This window comes from Pinus tabuliformis, chromosome Q (assembly GCF_031772625.1).
Source record: "Pinus tabuliformis cultivar Carrire ecotype Pingquan chromosome Q, CPIR1, whole genome shotgun sequence".
NCBI classification, from domain to species: domain Eukaryota; kingdom Viridiplantae; phylum Streptophyta; class Pinopsida; order Pinales; family Pinaceae; genus Pinus; species Pinus tabuliformis.
The window spans coordinates 1228629061-1228653558 of record NC_142296.1 but is presented as its reverse complement, the minus strand read 5'-3'; the positions used below and the strand labels follow the sequence as shown (position 1 = coordinate 1228653558).

The 24498-nt window shown below is 41.3% G+C and overlaps 1 protein-coding gene across 3 annotated transcripts in view; it reads left to right on the top strand.

Moving 5' to 3' along the window:
• The window catches only part of WEB1 (WEAK CHLOROPLAST MOVEMENT UNDER BLUE LIGHT-like protein (DUF827)), a 187715-nt gene that overhangs the window by 132155 nt on the left and 31062 nt on the right, over positions 1-24498 (top strand). The gene's annotated exons all lie outside the window — the stretch shown is intronic.

The following is a 24498-nucleotide window of genomic DNA, read 5'->3' as shown; positions in this document are numbered from 1 at the left end:
GCCTGAAAGCGCTGCTAGGTGCCTCCATGTTGAAGTTTGTGGTAGCTTCGGAAGGTCTTCTACATAGTCTTGGTGTCTTAGCATGTAGAAGATGATTCATTGCCTCTTTAGGTGCAAGCCTGATGGAGTAAGTGATTTATGCCCTTTCCCAAGTCTAACTTAGGAAAAGTACAATAATTAAAGAATTATTGTGGACAATTAAGTCAATTTCTAAGGATGTAGTGAAATTATTTAAGTGACTTCGAAATGATCTCAACTATTGATCTCCTATATCTTTTAGAAGAGAAATTAGGGTTAGGATTTGGGCTTGATGAAGATTATAAATAAGCCAAAGGGAGAGATGAGACACACAAGTGGAGAAAGCAATTTTCTCTAGAGCGAGAGGCTCAGCTAGACTATAGCATAGGGGAGGAAGGGTACTGGTGGATTCAAGAGCTTTTCTAGGAGGCTGAATTGTTGGAGATTGTAGGGTCAAATTGCTGAAGCAAGAAGGAGGTCAAATTGTTGGATAGGCTGACTTACCTGCTCCGAATTTCCTAAGGCATAGAGGTTGTTTGAAGGGAAATTGCAGGGTCGAGTCACTGGTGATAAGTGGGCCAAAAATCTTCAGTCCAAATTCCTTCAGTGGCTAATTTCTTGTGGGCTGAAATTCCTAGGGCTAAATTCTTCCAGTGGGGCCAAATTACATGTTCTAGTCAATACATATTTTCTTTCAATTTCTTTGTGGGTTGAAACCCTGATTTTTCTGAGGATAAGTAATGAAGGAGAATTTTTGTGGGTGTTTATTTGTTGTAATGTGTGCTTGATCTCTCTCTTGTTTTATTTCTGTTGCATATAAATTTCTAGAAGTTAAAATACTAATGATTTTATTTTTCAACAATTCCTAATTTATTTGGATAAAGTATAAATTTTTAGGAATAAATAATTGTTGCGAGATGCTAAGTTATGGTATGTTCTATGCTTAGAGCAATTTACTTTCTTTCTTATTATTATTCATAGATTAGCAATCACATGTGCATAAGTAAAGCGTAGATAGAACATTAAACGATTAATAGAAAACAAGCCAAGACAAGAGACACAAGATGTGGCGGCTAGCTAGGGACAAACCCCATAATGTGGGGAAACCCTTTGATCAAATCTTCTTTTATCTTCAATAATTCAGCAGAGAGAAATAGTACAATAAATCTGATTTATATCAGCAGTGGCAAACCCTAGATCAGCAACATCAACGTTAGCGGCTTCATCATTAAAACTAGGGCAATCGATATCTCGCAAACCGACCGTTGGATCGGCTTGATTCCACCACCAAAAAATGTAGCCTTCAGAGGAGGTCCAGATGGACCTACAACGCAGTTCAGAGGAAGAGATCTGATGCTCAACGCTGGTCAAACTTAGGATCTGCAGTTGCTGCTTCAGGTTCAGTAGCTTCCTTCCACATGTGTGAGAGAGAGTCTCTTTTCTGCGCAGTAGAGAAGAGCCTCTTTTCTGCACAGGAGAGAGAGAGAGAGATGTGATGAGATGAGTGAGTGCAAATGAGGAAAAGTCCTGTATTTATACACAGCTGTTGATGTTTGAATAGATGCGACTGTTGGGCTTCTGAGCCTACATGAGTTGTAGGCCGACTTGATATTATTCCATAATCAAAATAAATTCAAATCTCCATAAATACTTATCGGAATCGGATGATCTTTAGATCAATCCTACATCTCTCAACGAGAGGAATCTAATAAAAATATTATCAACCATGAATAAGATGACCCACGTGGAGTTTGGCCTAAGTTGCTAATTTTAACACTCCCTCTCAACTAGGGAGAACTCCATCTGCAATCTGTCTGTCGGTCGCTACTATTCATCCATCAAATCCATTGCCCTATACGGCTTGACCCTTGCTCTACTCTGCTTTATTCTGCTTGTTCTTCTTTGTCTTGTTCTGCCCTGTACTGATTTGTACTGCTCTGCTTTGTTCTGCCTGTTTTGCTTTGTCTTGTTCTGCCCTGTACTGATCTGTACTGCTCTGCTTTGCTTTGTTCTGTTCTGCTCTGCTTTTGTCCAAATTATGAAGAAGAAGAAATGATCGAGGATGTATCATACTGACTCAAAGTCAATCTCAAAGTATGTACCACTAGTCCCAGACCAGTCTCAACCAACCTGAAGTCAGCGTCATAGTGAGTACAATTCCTACCACTGGTCCCAGACCAGTATCATCCTCCACTGATTCTAAGTCAGTCTCAGAGTGTGTACAACTGGTCCCAGACCAGTCTCAACCGACCCGAAGTCAGCATCATAGTATGTACCACTCCTACCACTGGTCCCAGACCAGTATCGCAGTTTCAGAGAGTGTACCACTGGTCCCAGACCAACCTCAACCGACCCGAAGTCAGTGTCATAGTATGTACCACTCTCACTGGTCCCAGACCAGTCCTGCACTGACTCGAGGTCAGTCTCAGAGTATGTACCACTGGTCCCAGACCAGTCTCAACCGCCCCGAAGTCAGCGTCATAGTGGGTACAACTCCTACCACTGGTCCCAGACCAGTGTCATTGATCCCAAATCAATGAAGGTCATCCTAGCGTAGGGAGTACGGTAGATACAATGATGCGTCCATCGGTACTACTATGGTCCCTAACTTCATTTCCCTTCTCATTGATCAGATGAGAGGTACTTCCCATGAGTCCCACACTGCATGGGTAGGATGCCTTGATAGGAGAACTTAATCAATGCTGTCCTCACAAAAGAACTAATCATCCTGCTACATAAACACCATGGAGAACACATCATCTAGGCCTCTCAGGAGAACTAATCAACCTGCTACATAGTTGTCATGGAGAACACATCATCCAGACCTCACAGGAGAACCATTCATCCTGCTACACAATTGTCATGTAGAACACATCATCCAGACCAATCATCCTGCTACATAGTCACCACGGGGTGTACATGTATACCACCAGGGGATGGTGAATCACCCTATGGTCATATGTCGCTCCAAGAAGTACCCCACATCCCCTCGGAGCTCCCATCATACAGGACCCTCATCAGAGGGTCTTTGAACAACACCAAGTTGTTCTCAGAAAGTCAGGAATTTGACTTTCCCTCGGGGCTTTGTCAGAATGTCGGTGACCTGTTCATCTGTACCAATATGTTGGAGCCTTATAGCTCCCTGCTGCACCATATCTCGAATATAGTGATACATGATATCGATATGCTTGGAGCGATCATGAAATACGAGATTCTCTGACAAACGAATCCCACTTTGGTTGTCACATAGGATCACGGTGGTATCCAATGTAAATCCAAATAGCTCACTGAAGAGCTTTCGCAACTAGATTGCCTCACAGGAGGCCATGCTAGCAGTAATATACTCTGCTTCGGCGGTGCTCAAAGCCACTGACTTCTGCTTCCTGCTCATCCAGGATATCGAAGCAGATCCCAAGGAGAAACAACACCCGGAAGTGCTCTTACGGTCCTCCACATTGCCTGCCCAATTAGCATCAGTGTATCCAAGTAGTCTCACATCTCCGGCAGTGTATCTTAACCCATAAGTAATTGTGCCACGAAGATATCTCAACAGATTCTTGGCACCAATCCAATGTATGTGGTGAGGTTCAACCATATGTTGACTGCGAAGCATATATCTGGACGAGAGTTCACTAAGAAAATTAATGCTCCGACGAGTTGCCGATACTCTGTAGCATTTCGTAAAACAGGTCCAGCAACACTACCGCTTAACTTCTTGAAGTCAAGCTCCATCGGGGTAGTTACAAGCTTGCAGTCCACCATACCTAATCTTTCCAATATCTTAACCACATATTTTCCTTGAGATAGGAAAATTTCCTCTGGCTTCTGCCACACTTCAAGTCCTAGGGAATAGTGCATCGGTCCTAGGTCCTTCATTTCAAATTCAGAAGCCAATTCCCTCTTACATTTGTGAATGAGAGGGTCTGCACCTGTTAGAAAGAGGTCATCCACATACAACACCAGTATGAGAGGTTTGTCATCTTCAACCTTAAAGTAAAGGTTAGGATCGGCTTCACTCCTAGTGAATCCCAACTTCATCAAGTAGCTATCAATTCTCTCATACCATGCTCGGGGTGCTTGCTTCAGCCCATAGAGAGCCTTCTTCAACCTGCATACAGGAGATTTTCGATCATAAATCTCAAAGCCTTCGGGTTGCTCCATGTAGACCTCTTCTTTGATCAAACCATGCAAGAACGCAGTCTTGACATCCATCTGATGTAGGTTCCAACCTTGTGAAGCCGCAAGGGCTATGATCGAGCAGATGGTCGTATATCTGGCAACAGGTGCAAATATCTCATCATAGTCTATACCTTCCTTCTGGGAGAAGCCACGAGCAACAAAACGAGCATTATACTTTTCCGTACTTCCATCTGCTGCATGCTTTATCTTGTAAAGCCATTTAGAAGTGACGACTGTCTTGTCCTGGGGTCTGGGAACTACTTCCCAGACATCATTCTTCATAATAGACTCATATTCTTCGGTCATAGCATCCTTCCATACTTGATGCTTGACGGCATCTGAGAATGATGAAGGCTCATTTTGTATGATCGTGCTCATGATGATCAGGTATCCCTGATACCTGTTAGGTTTCTTACTTTCACGGAACGTTCCTTGGGGTGCAGCATGTCCTTCAGCATCATCAAGTAGCCCCCTAAGCCATGAAGGCCTCTTCCTAGAAGAGGAAGGCTCATGTGGAGGAGGATCAATTGGATCCATGGGTTCTTCCACATCAGGCATTGTTTCATCATCCTTTTCTTTCGGTTCCCTAGTGTTGGCTTCTTGGGAGCTCCTCAAAGTCGAAAGATTGTCCACCTTGGTGAGAGCCATATCTTCGTCAAAGGTGACATCATGACTAATCACGACTTCCCTTTGACCGGCTACATAGATTCTATAGCCCTTAGTATTTTCTCCATAGCCCACGAAGATTCCTTTCTTTCCAGATGCACCCAATTTATTCCTTTTCTCTTTCGGCACATGAAAATATACAGGGCTTCCAAAAATTCTAAAATGAGATATGTCAAGTTTCTTACCGGTGAACATTTCTTCAAGAGTCTTGGAACCCAATGCTTGATGAGGGCATCCGTTTTGTACATATACGACGGTGTTTGCAGCGTCGGCCCATAGAAACTTTGGAAGTCTTTGATCATGGAGCATGGCATGGACCGCTTCCACAATCGTACGGTTCTTCCTTTCCGCCACACCATTTTGTTCAGGAGTATATGGTGTAGTAGTCTCCCTCTTGATGCCAACCTCTTTACAAAAATCATGGAAATTGTTAGATTCATATTCAGTCCCATTATCAGTCCTTAAGATTTGGATCTTCTTTTCGGTTTGATTCTCGATCAAGGCTTTGAAGTGTCGAAACCAAGAGAACACTTCATCCTTCTTTTTCAAGAAGTATATCCACGTCTTTCGAGAATAGTCATTTGTAAAAGTAAGGTAATATGGATATCCTCTTAAGGAGTTCACAGGCATCATACCAGATATCTGAGTGAACTAGTTGTAATATATCGAAGGTCTTGCTTTGGCTTGAGGGGAATGGTCCCCTTTTGAGCTTTCCTTCGGCAAATGCTGGACATACACCTTCTTTCTCTACTCAGAATTCGGGCATCCCTGTTACCATTTGTCTTACATCGGGTAGAGCTTTGTAATGAAGGTGGGCAAACCTCTGATGCCAAAGTTTGGACTAAAGAGATGTGTCACAAGACATGACACCCAGCGGACTTCCATTGACCTGATATAATGAATCAACTCGAAACCCAAGAGTGAAGGCATCTTTAACATTATTTTTCCATATACGTACCTTGCCATCGCTGAAGGTTACCTTGTAGCCTTTGTCTTCCATTGCCGAGATGGACACTAGGTTCTTTTTGAGGTCAGGTACATATAATACATCCTATAAGTGGATTGTATTACCTTGATTCAATTTGATAGAGACATTGCTTACACCTTTCATGGGATATTTCATATTATCTCCAATAAAAATTTCCAAGTTAGTTTCTTTCTCTATCAGAGTATGGAGGACTTCTTTGTAACTAGTGAAGTGCCTTGAGGCACCACTATCAATGAGCCAAATTCCCATTGAATCCGAAGGAGCAGAGGTAGATAGAGCAACTGGTAGATAATATTCACCTTGCTTATTTCTCAGAAACAAAACTTGTTTTGCATCATTAACTTTAAATAAACTCACCAGTCTATCATAGATTTCCTTGGAAGGGTGCCGATCGGAGATGTAGGCCACCAAGTGCTTGTCGATAGAGTCCTGGATGATCTTCTTTGTTTTGACTTCTCCGGTTTTCCATTTGTTCCTGGCAATAGCGGATGCATTTGATGGAGGCTCAACAATATTGCCTCTCCTCTCACATGGTCCAACACTCCTTGATCTTCCAAGGTTAGATCGATAGAAATCTTCCATCCGTGATAGTCAGCTTTCTCACGGAGCTTGTCTTCAGCAGGGAAGAGTGTTGAGGACCCCATTGTTCTTTTAGGATAGCCTTGTCAATCTTCTCTTCGATGATTGCTCTTGCTCTTGCTCAGGATTTGTCTTCACCTCAGTTCTGATACCATGTTAAGTTATGATATGTTTTATGCTTGAGCAATTTACTTTTCTCATTCATATATTAGCAATCACATGTGCATAAGTAAAGTGCAGATAGAACATTAAACGATCAACAGAAAACAAGCCAAGACAAGAGACACAAGATGTGGCGGCTAGCCAGGGACAAACCCCACAATGTGTGGGGAAACCCTTTGATCAAATCTTCTTTTATCTTCAATAATTCAGCAGAGAGAAATAGTACAATAAATTTGATTTATATCAGCAGTGGCAAACCCTAGATCAGCAACATCAGTATTAGTGGCTTCATTCAAAACTAGGGCAGTCGATATTTCGCAAACCGACCGTCGGATCGGCTTGATTCCACCACCAAAAAATGCAGCCTTAAGAGGAGGTCCAGATGGACCTACAACGCAGTTCAAAGGAGGAGATCTGATGGTCAATGCTGGTCAAACTTAGGACTGTAGTTGCAGCTTCAGGTTCAGTAGCTTCCTTCCACATGTGTGAGAGAGTCTCTTTTCTGCACAGTAGAGAAGAGCCTCTTTTCTGCACAGGAGAGAGAGAGATGTTATGAGATGAGTGATTGCAAATGAGGAAAAGTCCTCTTGTATTTATACACATCTGTTGATGTTTGAATAGATGCGACTGTTGTGTTTCTAAGCCTACATGAGTTGTAGGTCGGCTTGATAATTATTCCATAATCAAAATAAATTCATATCTCCACAAATACTTATCGAAATTGGATGATCTTTAGATTAACCCTACACCTCTCAACGAGAGGAATCTAATAAAAATATTATCAGCCATGAATAAGATGACCCACATGGATTTTGGCCCTAGTTGCCAATTTTAACACGAGAAAATAAATTTGGGTTGGTAATAGGATATTTAACATGGTATCATAGCTCTAGAAAACTTTGAGGGAGAGATCTGAGATCAATAAGGATTGCAATGCTGATTTTTTTTTTTTAGTTTACGACAACAAAATTATTTTTAAAATTTTTTTGTTGGGATTTTGTGGCCAAGTTACCAGGTCGATTTGTGAGATGGCATCACTGTGTAGTTTGAGATATGAAGACAGGTTGGATGGGCTGCTAACTTTAGTCCCTGGAAGGAGTGGATAACCATAGTTTTGAAAACGAATGGTTTTGTGGAATTTTGTGAATATAGATATCTAGGTTCCTTTAGATCCAAATCAAGCAGCCGAGCACAATCAGAAGGATTTGAAAGTGATGGGGATAATTTTGGATCGTGTGAGGGATCATATAATACCTCACATATATGGGAATAACATAACACATCAGATGTGGGTATCCCTAAACGGTCTTTATTAGAGCACAAATGAAAACAAGAAGATGGTGCTGCGGGGAAAAATTAAACAACATGATGAACAAAGCAGAGATCGTAACATCTTACCTCACAAGGATCCAACAGGGTCATAATGAGCTAACAACTGTTGGGGAGGCTGTGAATAATTAAGAGATTTGTGAAAGTAGCTTTGAAAGGATGCAACAAGCATTGGACCACATTTGTTGATGGAATCCCAGCTTGGAAACAACTTCGTGAGTGGGGCCGATTGTGGGATGATTTCATCTAGAAGGAGATCTAGGATAATTCATTAGTCGGAGGACAAAGGAGTGGTGAGGAGAAAGAGGAGGTTGCTCTTGTTGCACACACAAAAAAGGGCAAAGTGAAGGGCAACCAGAACTAGAGTGGAGGTGGATATTCATAGGGAAAGGAGAAGAACATGAGCAAAGTCAAGTGCTATGCATGTCATAAGTTCAAGCATTTTTCCAGTTAGTGTCCAAACTAGAAGAAGGGCAAAGGAAATACATCCATGATAGCCATTGCACAAATGGATGAGTTGGATGAGAAGTTGAAGAGGAACTTCACCTTGGTATTATGCCTTTCTGGAACTGTCACGAGAGGTGTATAGTTTGTAGACAATTGAGCATCTCATCATATGTTGAGATCTCGAGACATTTCACCAACATGACCAAGGAGCCTAGAGATATACATGTAGTGCTTGGTTATAATGCAAAGTATGCAATAATGGGCATTAGTAACATTGAGTTTTAGATGGACTCAGGAGGTATCATGGAGGTGAATAAGTGCTGTTTGTACTGGGTTTGGAGAAGAATCTCCTATTAGTTTTAGCCATGGAAACCAGAGGACTAGAGCTTTAGCTTCATGGGAGGTGAAGGTGAAGTGGCTATTGTGTCGAAAGGAGCTAATCCTAGCATGAGGTGAGTATCTGGGAGAAGGGAGAAGAATATTTATCTATTGAGAGGACAATTGGTGAAGGCTCTCATACATGACAGCGATAACTAGAGTGAGCTTTGGCACAAGAGGGTGGGACACCTACACTACAAGACTCTTCCTGTGTCACAGAGAATGGTTACATGTTTTTCGGAGATCAAGGTGCAACAAGAGGGAGATCAGGGTGCAACAAGAGGGAGTGTGCATGGGGTGTGCACTTGGCAAGTATGCCAACGCTGTGTTTCCTCGCAGCGAAACTAGGTCCAAGGGTGTGTTGGACTTGGTGCATTTAGACATTTGTTGTCGTATGTTAGTGGAATCAATCACAAGGTCATTGCACTTTGTGACATTCATATATGATTCTTCTAGGAAGTCTTGGATCTACTTCCTGAAGACCAAAGATTAGTTCTTTTGTCGTTTTCAAGAGTTTAAAGTCCTTGTGGTGAACTAGATTGAGAAGAGGATTAAGATGCCAAGATCGGATAATGGGGCGAGTATACCTCCAACAAGTTCTAGGATTTTTGCAGGGAAACAAGAATCAAGAAGGAGCTCATTACCTTACAACCCTTAATAGAATGGGGTTGTCGAGAGGAAAAACACAATCATAATGGAGGCAGTGAGGGTAGTGATGTATGACTAGGAATTGCCTATGTTTTTGTGGGCAATACATCTATGTATCTATAAAAGAGAACTCCTCAAAGAGTGTTGGAGGATATAACTCCTGAGGATATGTTCACAGGAGTGAAGCCAAAGGTAAGTCATTTGCACATCTTTGGTAGTCTAGTTTATGTTCACACTCCTATGGAGAAAAGGACTAATCTGGACTCCTTATTAGAAAGCGACACATTTGTGGGGTACAGTGAGGTCTCAAAGGCCTATCGAGTTTACATTCCAGTTAAGAGGAGAGTTATCATTAGTTGGGATGTCATATTCGATGAGGGAAAGACCTTTAGGAGGTCTCATGTTAGAGAGCCAACAGGGGTAGAGGATTAGGGCGAGAGGCTCCTAAGGTTGGGCATGGACTAACAACACCAATAGTATAGATACAACCTGTAGATCAAGAGGAGCGAGATGTTCCTTCAAGCTCTACCAGGAGCAAGTTGAGATGGGTTGAGAAAACCTTGATAGATGTTGAGGAGCATGTGGAGGTCACTAGCAACACTTTTAGGTAGAGTATACCACCAACGATATTTTCTAGGGATTTGGCCTTGTCAAGCAACATCAAGTGAGTATGAGCCTTCTACTTGTGAAGATGTTGCAAATGAGCAGGTCTGGAGGGATGCCATGATGGAGTATATCTCCATTATGAGGAATGATGTGTGGGAAATAGTACCGAGGCCAAAGGGAAAATGAATGGTCACTTCTTGATGGATCTATGTGATAAAACTTGCAATTGATGGCAGTGTTAAGAAATACAAAGTGAAGTTTGTGGCGAGAGGGTTCTCCCATAAGGAGTGGACTATGAGGAGACATTCACACTTGTCGCCATATATGCATCCATCCTAGCGGTCATGTCCATTGCTTCGAAGATGGGGTGGAGGATACATCAGATGGATGTGAAGATTGCTTTCCTTAATGTGGTGATTGAGGAGGAGGTGTATGTTGAGCAGCCTCAGGACATTGAGGTATGGGAGAGAGTCTCATGTGTGTAGATTGAAGAAGGCCCTTTATGAGCTGAAGCAGGTTGTGCGCACATGGTATACCAGGAGTGATGGATATCTTCTTGGTTTGGGCTTCACCAAGAGTGAGGTGGACTCCAACTTGTATTATGCACTTGTTGAGGGTGAGCCACTCATCTTGGTCCTTTATGTTGACGATATTTTTTTTATGGTATCAGAGAAGCTCATAGTGATGTGCAAGGAGGATCTTGTTTTGGAGTTCGAAATGAAGGACATCGGCTTGATGCACTACTTTTTGGTATTGGAGGTGTGGCAATAACCAAGAGAGATTTTTCTAGGGTAGGGCAAGTTTGTAGTTGATATCTTTGGAGGATTGTAGGCCTACGTCTACACCTATGATCACCAAATTAAAGAAGCTGAGTGCTTTTGAGGGCGAGTTGGTGGATCCCACACTGTATAGGCAATTGATGGGTTCCTTGATGTATCTGGTCAACACGACTCCATATATCTATTTTGTTGTGAACACAACCAATTCATGGTGGAGCTGAGACAAGTTCATTGGGTGGCAACAAAGCATGTGTTGAGATACCTACAATGAACATTGGACTTTGGGCTCATATATGTTTAAGTTGGTTGAGTGGAGTTGCAGGGATACACAAATTCTAATTGAGTTGGGAGTGTTGTGGATAGAAAATCCATGTTTGGATGTTTTTTCAACTTGGGATCAACCATGATGTCATGGTACAATAAGAAGCAACAACCAATGGCACTTAGTTTTGGAGAGGAGAGTATATGGCAACGAGTATGGTGAGTTGTGAGGCAGTATGGCTTCACAAGATGCTTGTAGGATCATTTGGTTTGGAGATGGGACAAACAATGTTTCATTGTGACAATCAGAGTTGCAATTAAGCTCTCTGGGAATCCTGTGTTTCATGATCAATCCAAGAATATCAAAGATCGTATATCACTTCATCAGATACAAAGTCTAGAGAGGTAATGTGAGCTTGTAGTACATTTCCATAGAGGAGCAGGTTGTAGAAATTTGGTGATAGAATTGCAATTGCTCAAGAAATTTAATCTAAATCAAGAGACACAATTCTACTCTATTGATCTGCGGAATTCAATTCACAATTTAGAACAACAATCTCAGACATGCAATAAGAAATAACACACATGCACAATATTTTTTCTAGGGGAACCCAACTGGGAAAAACCCCTCAAGCCTCTTTGCATTAATCAAATGAATAGAGATGTATTACAATTGCTAGCTCAGTTTGAGCTCAACCTGCAAGTGAATAACCTATCTCTCTGCTCAATGAGAATCTCTGACCCAGACTTAGTCAATTTTTGCCTCTGCTTGAGCCCCTATTTCCTTGCACAATTCCTAGAGAATTAGCCCCTATTTTTTAGGAATTTTCCTCCAATTGATTGCGCAATTCCCAAGGTTTGATCATCTGCTTGCATGCAACACATGTACACTCAAACTAGTTTACAACTACTTGTTACACTGCCTTGGAATCTCCACTGCAACTGGGAACTCGAATTATTTGCATGCATTAGTTATTTTATGCTAATTGATTAGTTAACTAGATAACTGAGTTAGATTGTTGTCCCACTGCACAACTGACCTTCCACTAGTTCCTCCAACTGTTAGAACTAGTTTAACTAAACAAAACTAGATATAACTGAACTAGATTACTAAAATTTAGCAATCACACATGTTTAATTGAACTCCAAGCCCTCTAACTTGAATTCACTGAGCTAAATGAGTGACAAGAGCCATGTCACACAAGTTAACGACATCCAAGTTGTCTACTGATGTGGAAATTCTAATTTTCTCAATTTGACCAAGGCAAAGTCAAATTGAGACTTTCTTGCTGCATTTCTCAACACAAGTTGTAGATATTCTCACAAAGCCTATAGTGAAATGGAAGTTTGTGAAGTACAAAGACAAGATGGGGGTAGTGGAGAATCCCTTCCTTGCTACGAGGGAGTGTTGAAGTTTGTGGTAGCTTTGAAAGGTCTTCTACATAGGTTTGGTGTCTTAGCATGTAGAAGATGATTTGTTGCCTCTTTGGTGCTTGCTTGATGGGGTAAGTGATTTATGTCTTTTTTCCTAAGTCTAACTCAAGAAAAGTACATTAAGTAAAGTCAATTAATTATTGTGGACTATTAAGTCAATTTCTAAGGATAAATAATTAAATTATTTAAATGACTTAGAAATGATCTCAATTGTTGATCTCTTAGATCTGGAGGGGAGATTAGGGTTATGGATTTAAGCTTGATGAAGATTATAAAATAAGCATAAGGTAGAGGTGAAGACGCACAAATGGAGAAAGCGATTTTCTCTAGAGTGAGAGGACCAACTAGACTGTAGTTTAGAGGAGGAAGAGTGCATATGGATTTACGAGTATTTCCATGAGGTTGATTTGTTGGAGATTGGAAGGCTTAATCGTTGAAGCAAGGAGGTCAAATTGTTGGAGAGGTTGATTTCCTAGGGTTGAATTTCTTGAGGTGTAGAGGTTATTTAAGGGAAAGGCACAGGGTTGTGTTGCTGGTGAGAGGTGGGCTGAAAATTTCCAGGGCAAATTTCTTTCTTTAGTGGCTAATTTCCAGTGGGCCGAAATTCGTACACCCGAATTCTTCTGGTGGGGTTGAGTTACAAGTTCCAATCAATGCGTATGTCCTTTTAATTTCTCTGTGGATCGAAACCCTGGTTTTCCTGACAATAATTAATGAAGGAAAATTGTTGTGGGTGTTTATCTATTGTAATGTGTGATTGATCTTTCTTTGATTTCATTCCGCTGCATATAAATTTCTAGAAGTTAAAACTTAAAATACCAGTGATTTTATTTTTCAACAATTCATAATTTATTTGGATAATAAATTAAATTTTTGGGAATAAATGATTGTTGCGAGAAAATAAATCTGGGTTGGTATTAGGAGATTTAATATTCCACATGCTCCTCAACATCTCTCAAGGTTTGCTTGGCCCATCTCGACCGTCTCTTGTAGAGCTTGAAGGAACATCTTGCGCCTCCAAATTTGTAGGTTGCGTCCTTGCTGTTTGTGCTATTGGTCCATGCCCAACCTTAGGGTCCATTCTCCATCCCTGATGGTTGTCTCTCATGAGACCTCCCAAAGTTCATGCCCTCCTCAAATATGACATCCCGATTGGCGATAACTCTGTTTTGTCCTGGAATGTAGACTTGGTGGGTCTTTGATACCTCACTATAGGCCACAAAAATGCCCTTTTCTGATGGGCTCCAACTTAGTCCTTTTCTTCGTAGGAGTGTGAACATAAATTGGACTAGCAAAGATGCGTAGATGACTTACCTTTGGCTTCACTCCTATGAACATCTCCTCATGAGTCATATCCTCCATCACTATGTGAGGACTTCTATTCAGTAGGTACACAACTTTATTGTAGGTCTCCACCCACAAAAACATAGGTGATTCCTAATCATACGTCATTGCCTTTGCTGCCTCCATTATTGTCTTGTTTTTCCTCTCTGCAACCCATTTGGCTAAGGGTTCAAGGTACGATGAGCTTGTTTCCCTACAAAAATCGTAGAACTCATTATTCGATCTCAACACCTTAATCCTCTTCCTAGTCTGGTTCTCCTTGGGAGCTTTAAACTCATGAAATTGACTGAAGGCCTCACCTTTATCTTCAGGAAGTAGATCCAAGTCTTCTTAGAAAAATCATGTATGATGTCGCAAAGGACAATGACCTTGTGATTGATTCAACTGACATAGGACCACAAATGTCTGAATGCACCAAGTCCAACACACCCTTGGATCTGGTTTCGTTGTTGGGAAACACAACCTTGGCGTACTTGCCAAGCGCAGCCCATGTACGCTCCCTTTTGCTCCACCTTAATCTCTGGAAAACCTAGAGCCATTCTTTGAAACATAGGAAGAGTCCTATAGTGTAGGTGTCCCATCCTCCTATGCCAAAGCTCGCTCTGGTTATCACTCTCATGTATGAGAACCTTCACCAGATGTCCTCTCAGCTGATAGAGATTCTTCTCTCTTCTCCCAATTACTCGACTCTTGTGGGGATCAATTCCTTTTGGCTCGACAACTGCTTCACCTCCCATGAAGCTAACCTCTAGTCCCCTGTCCTCCATGGCCAAAACTGATATTAGATTCTTCTCCAAATTTGGTACAAAAAACACTTCATTCACCTCCATAATATCTCTTGAGTCCATCTGAAACTCAATGCTACTAATGCCCTTAACTGCATACTTGGTATTATCGCCAAGCTCAACATTCATACCTTTAGGCTTTTTAGTCATGTTGGTGAAAATGTCTCGAGATCCCGTCATGTGACGAGATGCTCCATTGTCCACAAAGCAAACACCTTTTGTGATGGTCCCAAAATGACATAATACCAAGACATAGTTGTTCGTCAACTTTTTAACCAACTCGTCCACTTGTGCAATGGTTGTAGTTGCTGTCTTTCTCTTTCCCTTCTTCCTATTTGGACACTAACTGGCAAAATGCCCAAACTTGTGACATGGGAAACACTTGACTTTTCTCATGTCCTCCTTTTTATCAGTGAAGATCTCCCTCTATTCTAGTTTTGCTTGGCCTTCCCTTTGCTCTTTTTTCGCTTGTGCAACAAGAGCAATTTCCTCTTTCTCATCACCATTCCTATGTTGTCCTCTGGTTAATGGATTCTCCTAGATCTCCTTCTGCATGAAATCATCCCACAACAGGCCCCAATCAGGAAGCTGTTGCCTAGCTAGGATTCCATCCACAAAGGTGGTCCAATGCTTGGCAGATCCTTTCAGAGATACTTTCACAATCTCTGAATCATTCACAACCCTTCCCTAACAACTGAAAGTTCATCATGAGCCCGCTCGATCCTTGTGGCCTAATATGTTACGGTCTCTGATTTGTTCATGTTGATGATGTTTAAGTTTTCCTGCAATACCATCTTCCGGTTTTCATTTGTACTTTGATAAAGACCGGTTAGGGCTACCCACATCTGATGTGATGTGCCCTTTCTTAATATGTGAGGAATTATAACATCCCTTACCATCTGGAATTATACCCATCACCTTCAAATCCTTTTGATTGTGCTTGGTTGCTTGATTTGGATTTGAAAGAACCTGGATATTTTTGTTCAATTTTTTTTTACAAACCATTCGTTTTTAAAACTATGGTTATCCACTCCTTTCAGGGATTGATGTTAGTAGTCCCATCCAACCTGTCTTCATATCTCAAACTACTCATTGATGCCATCTCACAAGTTGAGTTGTTAACTTGGCCAAAAGACCTCAACTACAAAATTAAAAAATAATTATGCTGCTGTAAAAAGAAGAAATTCGTAGCTGCAAGCCCTAGTGATCTTGGATCTCTCCTTTAAAGTTTTATAGAGCTCTGATGCCATGTTAAATCTCCTAAAACCAACTCGAATTTATTTTCTCGTAACAATGATTTATTCCTAGAAATTTATTCTATTATCCAAATAAATTCCGAATTGTTGAAAAATATAATCGTTGGTATTTTAACTTCTGGAAATTTATGTGGAGTGAAAATAAAATCAGAGAGAGATCAATCACACATTACAACAGATAAATGTTCACAAAAATTCTCCATTAATTGATCTTAGGAAAATTAGGGTTTTGACGTATAGAGAAATTACAAGGAAATATGCATTGAATGGAACTTGTAACTCAACCCCACTGGATGAATTCGACCCACTAGAAATTAGCCACTAAAGAAATTTGGCTTGGAGAGTTTTGGCCGACCTCTCACCAACAACTCGGCATTGCGCCTTCCCCTCACACAGCCTCTGTGCCTCAAGAAATTCAGCCTTGACAATTGATTGCTCCAACAATTCGACCTCCTCATTTTAGCAATTCTACCCTACAATCTCCAACAATTTGGCCTCATGGGAATGCTCTTGAATCCACCTACACTTTTCATCCTCCGCGCTACAGTCTAGCTGAGCATCTTGCTCTAGAGAAAATTGCTTTCTCCACTTGTGCGCCTTCACCTTGCCCTTAGGATCATTTTACAATCTTCATCTAGCCCAAATCCCCAACCCTAATCTCCCTTCTAAAAGATCTAGGAGATCAACGATTGAAATAATTTCTAAGTCATTTAATTAATTTCATTATTTATCCTTGGAAATTGACTTAATTGTCCACAATAATTATTTGACTTTTCCTAAGTTAAACTGAGGAGAAAAGGCATAAATTAGTTACTCCAAGCAAGCACCTAAAGAGGCAATAACTCATCCTCTATATGCTAAGACACCAAGCCTATGCAAAAGACCTTTCGAAGTTACCACACGCTTCAACATTCTGCATGCTCGATACCTAGCCCATGCAAAAGCACTTGTTCGAGCTATCAACATCAACAACTAAAAGGATCTTCTCATTCAAGGTGCCCCAATTACTATAACAAACATACTACCTGTTACCCACCATTTTGTGGGTGATATCCCTAGGAGAATTTTTTTCTCCAAGATGGTCCTCAGCTGATAGCCCCTTGCAGACACGAACTAGCTCATTGTGGCATCTCTCTGCCACTTGAGCCAACCATGTGGTCCCTCAGCCATCTGTTATGATTGTATGTTTGAAGGTGGGCTTCTAGAAGCTAAAGGTATGCCTTGTCATTTGGTAATTGAGTATTGTAGTTTGCTTATCATGGACACTTCTGGGCATGGATTAATGGGGGGATTTGGTGGAAAGAGTGGGCTAGGTTTGTACTCTTGCCCCCTAGACCTCTTTTAGATGTTAATCTTAGACCCTAGTCCTGTGGGATCTCTTTTATAGACCCTTGGGCTTTAGGGATGGTACTACATGGGAAACCCTGATTTTGGTTGTGTGGTCCTGCTTCTTCATCCACATATATCACTCCCCTTAAACTTATTATAACCCCATTCATCATTTCTCCCACTTGGGTCCACATTCCTCCACTGGGTCCACATAGGGTTAGCTTTCCCCTTCCCCTTGCCCACACCTTGGATCGGGCCTAGAATGATACCTCAGAGGTTGATGTAGCTGAAAAGAAAAGTAAAAGCATAATTGACAAAATTCAACAAGAAAATGTACCACAAAATGCAGAAGATGGTTGGGACAAACACATTTAACACTTGGGCAAAAGCCAATACATGAGCTCAACCCCATCATCATGGCCATCACCCTTGTTCCTACAAGCCTTAGATGAGCCTCTTTTTTCATTCAGGAACTCATGAATGCCCCAACCCCTGGTGGGCAATAAACCACCTTACCTTAAAGGGGGTATCCATTGCTATATCTCACACATCATGCTCTTATCCCCTGAGACCCAAGTAGTCAATTAAAGAAAATCATAAAAGGAAGAAGGCATATAAAGAAGGGTAGAAAAATCAAGGTCGGGGCACCTCATGTACCACAATTGCTCCCTCCTATACATTATATACCCAAGTGTGGGCTTTCCTTTTTTAAGCTACCCTTGTATCCCAACATGTGGCCTAAGGCTTCCCCTTTTCATCCCCTATTCCATTCATCTCTTTATCACATGCCACCACCATTTAAAGGATGTACCTTGGACATACTATCCCTTTTAGAAGTAGAAACCACCTAATAGGATACTTGGTTAACCCCATTTGGAGCTTGGAGACATTAGCACATGCCAAAGCCCACTATGGAAGGGCATGCCATTATGAAGTGCCCACCTGTTGTCTATGGTTTGTAAGCTCTTTTACTTGATTTCCTTGATTGCTTGTTGTACTGGAGGGCTAGGGTCGCATTGGATCTTATGCAGGATTGCAGGTGGTCTCCATTTTGGGTTTGGTCTCCCTATACGGGGTCCTAAACCTCCAGAGGGCTACATTGGCACATGTAGGGTTTGTGTTGAGAGCCATGGGATAGTTTATTTCTCATCATCACTTGGATGGCATTATTCTCTTTCTTGAGAATTTCACATTTCCTTGGTAGACGAAATTGAAGCATGGATGAATTTTGATGTTTGGATTGCATTTTCTTATCTTGGAGCTTCTTAATTGGCAAAGTATCGATGGTTGGATATATTCTCTTACATGTAAGTACAATTTTGATGCTATTTTCTTTTACTTTGTCACATACATTGATCATTGGATTTTCGCTATTTTAGGGCTAATTGTTGCATGCATTTACTGCTTCATTGTGGAATTATGTTTTTATATAGCATATCTCTATCTATGGGCCATGTTTGTCTAACGAATTTTCCTTGAGATTGAAGTTATCTTGATAAGCCATCTTGATTTGCAAAACGAAGTATAAACGCTTTAAGGTCACTCTCCTTTTGCCCTAATGCTAAACGAAGTTGCCCTTAAAGCCTCCTTGAGCTAGAAACGAGATCCATTCTCATACATCTACTTGACTCCATATCCCCAAAGGAATTAGGCACTAATCCACCATAAGGTGATCACCTTAAAACCTCTTTTTCTTCACCTTTTCCCTCTTTTCTAGTTCTAGCCACGTTGGGCCACCGAGGTCATCATTTTCTCGACAAAGTAGGCATAGAAAAATTTCGATCTCTTGGCCTCTAATGCATTGGTATGTCCTCAAGGTCTCTTCCAAATTTGAAGAAATTCCAACGGTGGGATTGTGAGATATCCCAAGCCCTAGCCCTGAGACCAAATGTTGCCCTGATGTTCCCTAGGCTAGCATCTCATAGGATCAATGTGGCATCTCTAAGTGGAACTCTTGTTTTGATCCTTTCCCCTTCCTTTTTTAGGTTAAGATCATTACTGGTTGCTAAATTACCTCCCTTTTATCTAACTTGGGTCCACTTGGTCTCATGTGGTCCCATACCTTTGAAAAATCAATTCTTCAAAAGCCACTTGGGAAATCAAGTTCAATAACGATTTTAGGGTTTTGGAAGCTCCTTTGCAATTCACACTCTTTGAACCTAGCCCTTAAATCCTCATCCCCTTATCCTAGAAGGCTTTGTACCTTGCTTAAGAAGCAAGCAAAATCCCATTCTTGAGCCTCCCCTAAGAAAGGGTCCCCGAGATCACTTCACACCCATCATCTTAGTTGATCTATCCGTTATAAGTGATTCTCTATATATTGGGTCTCCTCCCATCAGTGAAAGTCCATAAAGAGTAGGAAGCTTTAGCTGTGGTGACGGTGGGCTTTAGCTTCATTGTTGCTCTTGACATAGCAAGTGCCCCTCCAGGACCCCCTGCTGGTTTGAGCGGTAACATTTTGGTGCTGTTGCTGGGGACACAAAACATGTGTTCCCTATACGACATATTGACATATCATTATTGGCGATTCGTTGGAAGAATGGAGCCCTAGTTCTTCATCAAGCTTTAAGGTTAATGCTTGTAGGGTGAAGCAACTATCAACGAACTTTAATTCACCCTGGCGACTCCATTTCAAATCCTAATATGCAAGATCATAGAAAATGGACTATAGTAAAAGAAAGATTGATCTTGGTTCTACATTTGCAAAACTCTCTGACCAAGACATTTGAGAACTGCAAAAGAATGGGAATAAATATGCAGAATCTTATCAAAATGTATTGGAAGGTATGGATATGGAACTCATGCTCGAGTTTTATAGATCACAACAAGTGCAACTCGACATAACGAGGGATTTCTATAAGCAGTATCCTAGTCACCTCTTTGACCTTGCTCACCTAACCTATGCTTTGAATATTCTGGCTGACCTAATCAATGATAAATGTCATAGCCAACCGCAAAGTCCCACAATGAGTAATCAATTGGATGACATTGAAGAAAGCTCAATTGTGGGTGAGGTTGATGATCAAATATCAGAATTGAAAGACTATGTCAATGAGAAGAGGAACATCTCCTCTGATGATGAAGAGTTGGATCTTCTAAGCCTCCAAATCACACAAGAAAGAATGGATGAATATAGTAGGTCATGCAGGGGGTTAGTAAGGGAATGTAATTCTAATGAAGTATTCTTTTGTTTGCATGAAGAAGAGGTGAAGCTTCATAAGATGAAATGTGAATATAAAGAAAACCCGACTAATACTCTCCTCTAAGAAGTATATTACCAAAATCATGTAACAAATACCTTAGTAGTTGTTCTTCAAGAGAAGAGGGAAGAAGAGACGCCCCGCTTGTCAACCAACCAAGATGAAGATACCCTTGAGGAACTGTTTGATAAGCAAGAAGATGAGTCCTTGTTAGGTCCACATGATGAACGAGATGATTTTGAGAACACGTGTGGTGGTGATGATGAGGCTATAGAAAGTAAAGTTGAGGTTGACCTTACCTTTCTTAAGGATATCACTCCTGACGACTCGCCTTTTGAGAACCGTTAGGAAGGTGATCCCATGGGCTCCTTGAAAGATGACAATGGAGACTATATCTGCATTGAGAAGGAGAATTGGGAAATTGTTGGGCCTCAATTTGATTATGCTCCCATTTATGATATCGACAAAGAGGATGAGGCTGAGAGTAGTTTTCCCTTTCTTCCAGGCATTACTTGTGATGACATATCCATCAATACCCCTGGGACGGAAAATTATTATTTTCTCTTACATGAAGAAACAAAGTTGGAAATAATCGATTCTCCTTTTAAGGGAAACCCGACCTTTGATGCTTATAATGAGGAAAGCATCAAGGCTCCTACCTACCTTATGATTTCAGGAGTATATTCAAATCACTTGAGCCTCTAGAGTTGGATTTTCAGGAACCCGTTGAAATTTCAGCTTCCCCTTTTTCCATTTCTATTGTTCGTCATCAATTGATTCCCTCACCCCTTGTCATATGACCTGAAGTGAATGTGAACCCTTCCCCCTTCCAAGTATAATGTCGAGGAAGAACCCCTCATTGATTATACTTTACCTTCTTGGAAACACCCTCAGGGTTTTGATCATTCAATGACTTCGCCTCTCCGATGTGACCATCACATTAGGCAACCTATTTGTTGCACTCCTTCTTTCCCTCACCCTTCGTTCCCCTCTCATCACAACCTTGTGACATCTTCAAAGCATGATATTACAAGCAATGATTGTGATAAGGAGTTCTTGAGAGTGATCTTTCATTCCATCATTGTGTACTTAGAGGGAAAGCCCTGCACTTCTAGATTGACCTATCCCCCTGCTCTTAGGGCTTCCTTTTACATCAAATGGAGATCATGTTTTCCCACCTCCCACCCACTTCACCCTCCATGTGATTATGTCCACATTCACTTTGAGTTTTGTTTCATGAGTAATCATACTGGCAGGCATATGTATAGTGATATCATGATATGTTGGTTGCACTGGCTTTATGATTACACTTAGTATTTCCCTTACTATATGCATGTTAGGATAGGATGCATTGCATGTTGATTTTTTCATTAGAACTAATGTCATATGATATTTCTCATGATAGATTAGTTGCACTTAGATTTAAAAACTGCATTTGAAAGTTTATTTCTATGAGTCGATTTTATGGGTCTAATCCAAGCATGTGCGATCATGAGATGTCGTGAAAGCATGCTGCCCCATGTTTTTTTCCCATCTATTATATTTGCAGGTAACAGGTCTACGGTAACCGAGAGATTGCTAGAGTTCTCGTGACCTATCGTTCGAGTAGCCTCGTGCACTTCTTCGAGAGATCACGTCCTAGTTGGAGCCAAATGTTACCCACCATTTTGTGGGTGATATCCCTAGGATAATTTTTTTCTCCAAGATGGTGCTCAGTAGGTAGCCAACAACCCCTTCTAGCCACCAACTAGCTCGTTGTGCCATCTGTCCGCCACCTGAGCCATCCATGTTGTCCATCACCCATCTGTTATGATCATATGTTTGAAGGTGGGCTTCTCGAATTTAAAGACATGCCTTGTCATTTGGTAATTGAGTATTGTAGTTTGCTTATCTTGGACACTTATGGGCATGGATTAATGGGGGGTTTGGCGGAAAGTGTGGGCTAGGTTTGTGCTCTTGTCCCCTAGACCTCTTTTGGATGTTAACCTTGGACCCTAGTCCCGTGGTATCTCTTTTATTGACCCTTGGGATTTAGGGATGGTACTACATGGGAAACCCTGATTTTGGTTGCGTGGTCCTGCTCCCTTATCCACATATATTACTCCCCTTCCACTCATTATAACCCCATTCTTCATTTCTCCCACCTGGGTCCACGTTCCTCCACTGGGTCCACATAGGTTTAGCGTTCCCCTTCCTCTTGCCCACACTTTGGGTCAGGCTTGGAATGATACCCCAGAGGTTGATGCAACTGAAAACAAAAGTAAAAGCATAATTGGCCACATTCAAGAGGAAAATGTATCACAAAATGCAAAAGATGGTCGAGACAAACACATTTAGCACGTGGACAAAATCTAATACATGAGCTCTACCCCATCATCGTGGCCATCACCTTGGTTTCTACAGGCCCTAGATGAGCCTCCTTTTTCATTCAGGAACTCATGATTGTCTCAACCCCTGGTGGGCAATGAACCACCCTACCTTAAAGGGGGTATCCACTGCTATATCTCACTCATCATGCTCTTATCTCTTGAGCCCCAAGCGGTCAATTAAAGAAAAATCAGAAAAGGCAGAAGACATATAAAGAAGGGTGGAAAAACCAAGGTCGGGGCAAGTCATGTACCATGATTTCTCCCTCTTATACATTATATACCCAAGTGTGGGCTTCTCTTTTATTAGCTACTCTTGTACCCCAACATGTGGCCCAAGGATGCCCTTTTTCATCCCCTATTCCATTCATCTCTTTATCACATGCCACCACCATTTAAAGGATGTACCTTGGACATGCTATATCCCTTTTAGAAGTAGAAACCACCTAATAGGATACTTGGTTAACCCCATTTGGAGCTTGGAGACATTAGCACATGCCAAAGACCACTATGGAAGGGGCATGCCATTATGAAGTGCCCACCTGTTGTTTATGGTTTGTAAGCTTTTTTACTCGATTTCCTTGATTACTTGTTGTACTGGAGGGCTAGGGGATGCTTTGGATCTTATGCAAGATTGCAGGTGGTCTTCATTTTGGGTTTTGTCTCCCTATACGGGATCGTAACCCTCCAAAGGGCTACATTGACACATGTAGGGTGTGTGTTGAGAGCCACAGGCCTCCATAGTAGTGGACATAGTCCATGGATCCCTAGAGATTTTCAGAGATTGCTCGAGATTCACCTATTGGAAGAGGAAGATGCACCTGGTTGACTTTTGCCCAACTGACCCCACAGTGGTACCATGCACTTGGCATATGACCTAGGAATTGTATGCTGATGTGGCATCACTTACACCATCATCTAAGCCCTTGCATATGGTCTACATGCATCTTCGACTTATTTGGAGACCCATGAGGTCACTTGTGTGCCCTCACACCCATTAGGAGCACCACAGGTTTATTATGTGGAGATCAAGGGGTCAGCCCTTTTCCATTACTTTTGAGAGTCCTATTCGTGATTATTGCACTTATGGACTTCATCGGGTTTCTTAAAGGGCCCAATGACATGTATTATAATTTATTGATCATTCGACTTCTTGAGAGGCTTGTTATTTTGTTTATGAGCTAGTTTGGTGGGCTTGTCACCAAAAGCTAGTTATTTGCACATTATTTTTATTTTAGGGGCTAATATAGGCCCAAGTAGCTAAATTGGACTCATTAGGATTGTATAAATACAAATGATGAGAGTTCATTTCTCATCATCACTTGTATTGGCTTATTCTCTCTTGAGAATTTCGCATTTCCTTCTTTGTGGATGAAATTGGAACATGGATGAATTTTGATGTTTGGATTGCATTTTCTTATCTTGGAGCTTCTTAAATGGAAAATGTATTGATGGTTGGATATTCTCTTACATGTAAGTACAAATTTGATGCTATTTTCTATTACTTTGTCACATACATTGATGTATGGGCCATGCTTGTTGAACGGATTTTCCTAGAGATTGAAGTTATCTTGATAAGCCATCTTGATTTGCAAAACGAAGTATAAACGCTTTAAGGTCACTCTCCTTTTTCCCTAATGCTAAACGAAGTTGCCCTTAAAGCCTCTTTGAGCTAGAAACGAGATACATTCTCATAATTCTACTTGACTCCATATCCCTAAAGGAATTAGGCACTGATCCACCA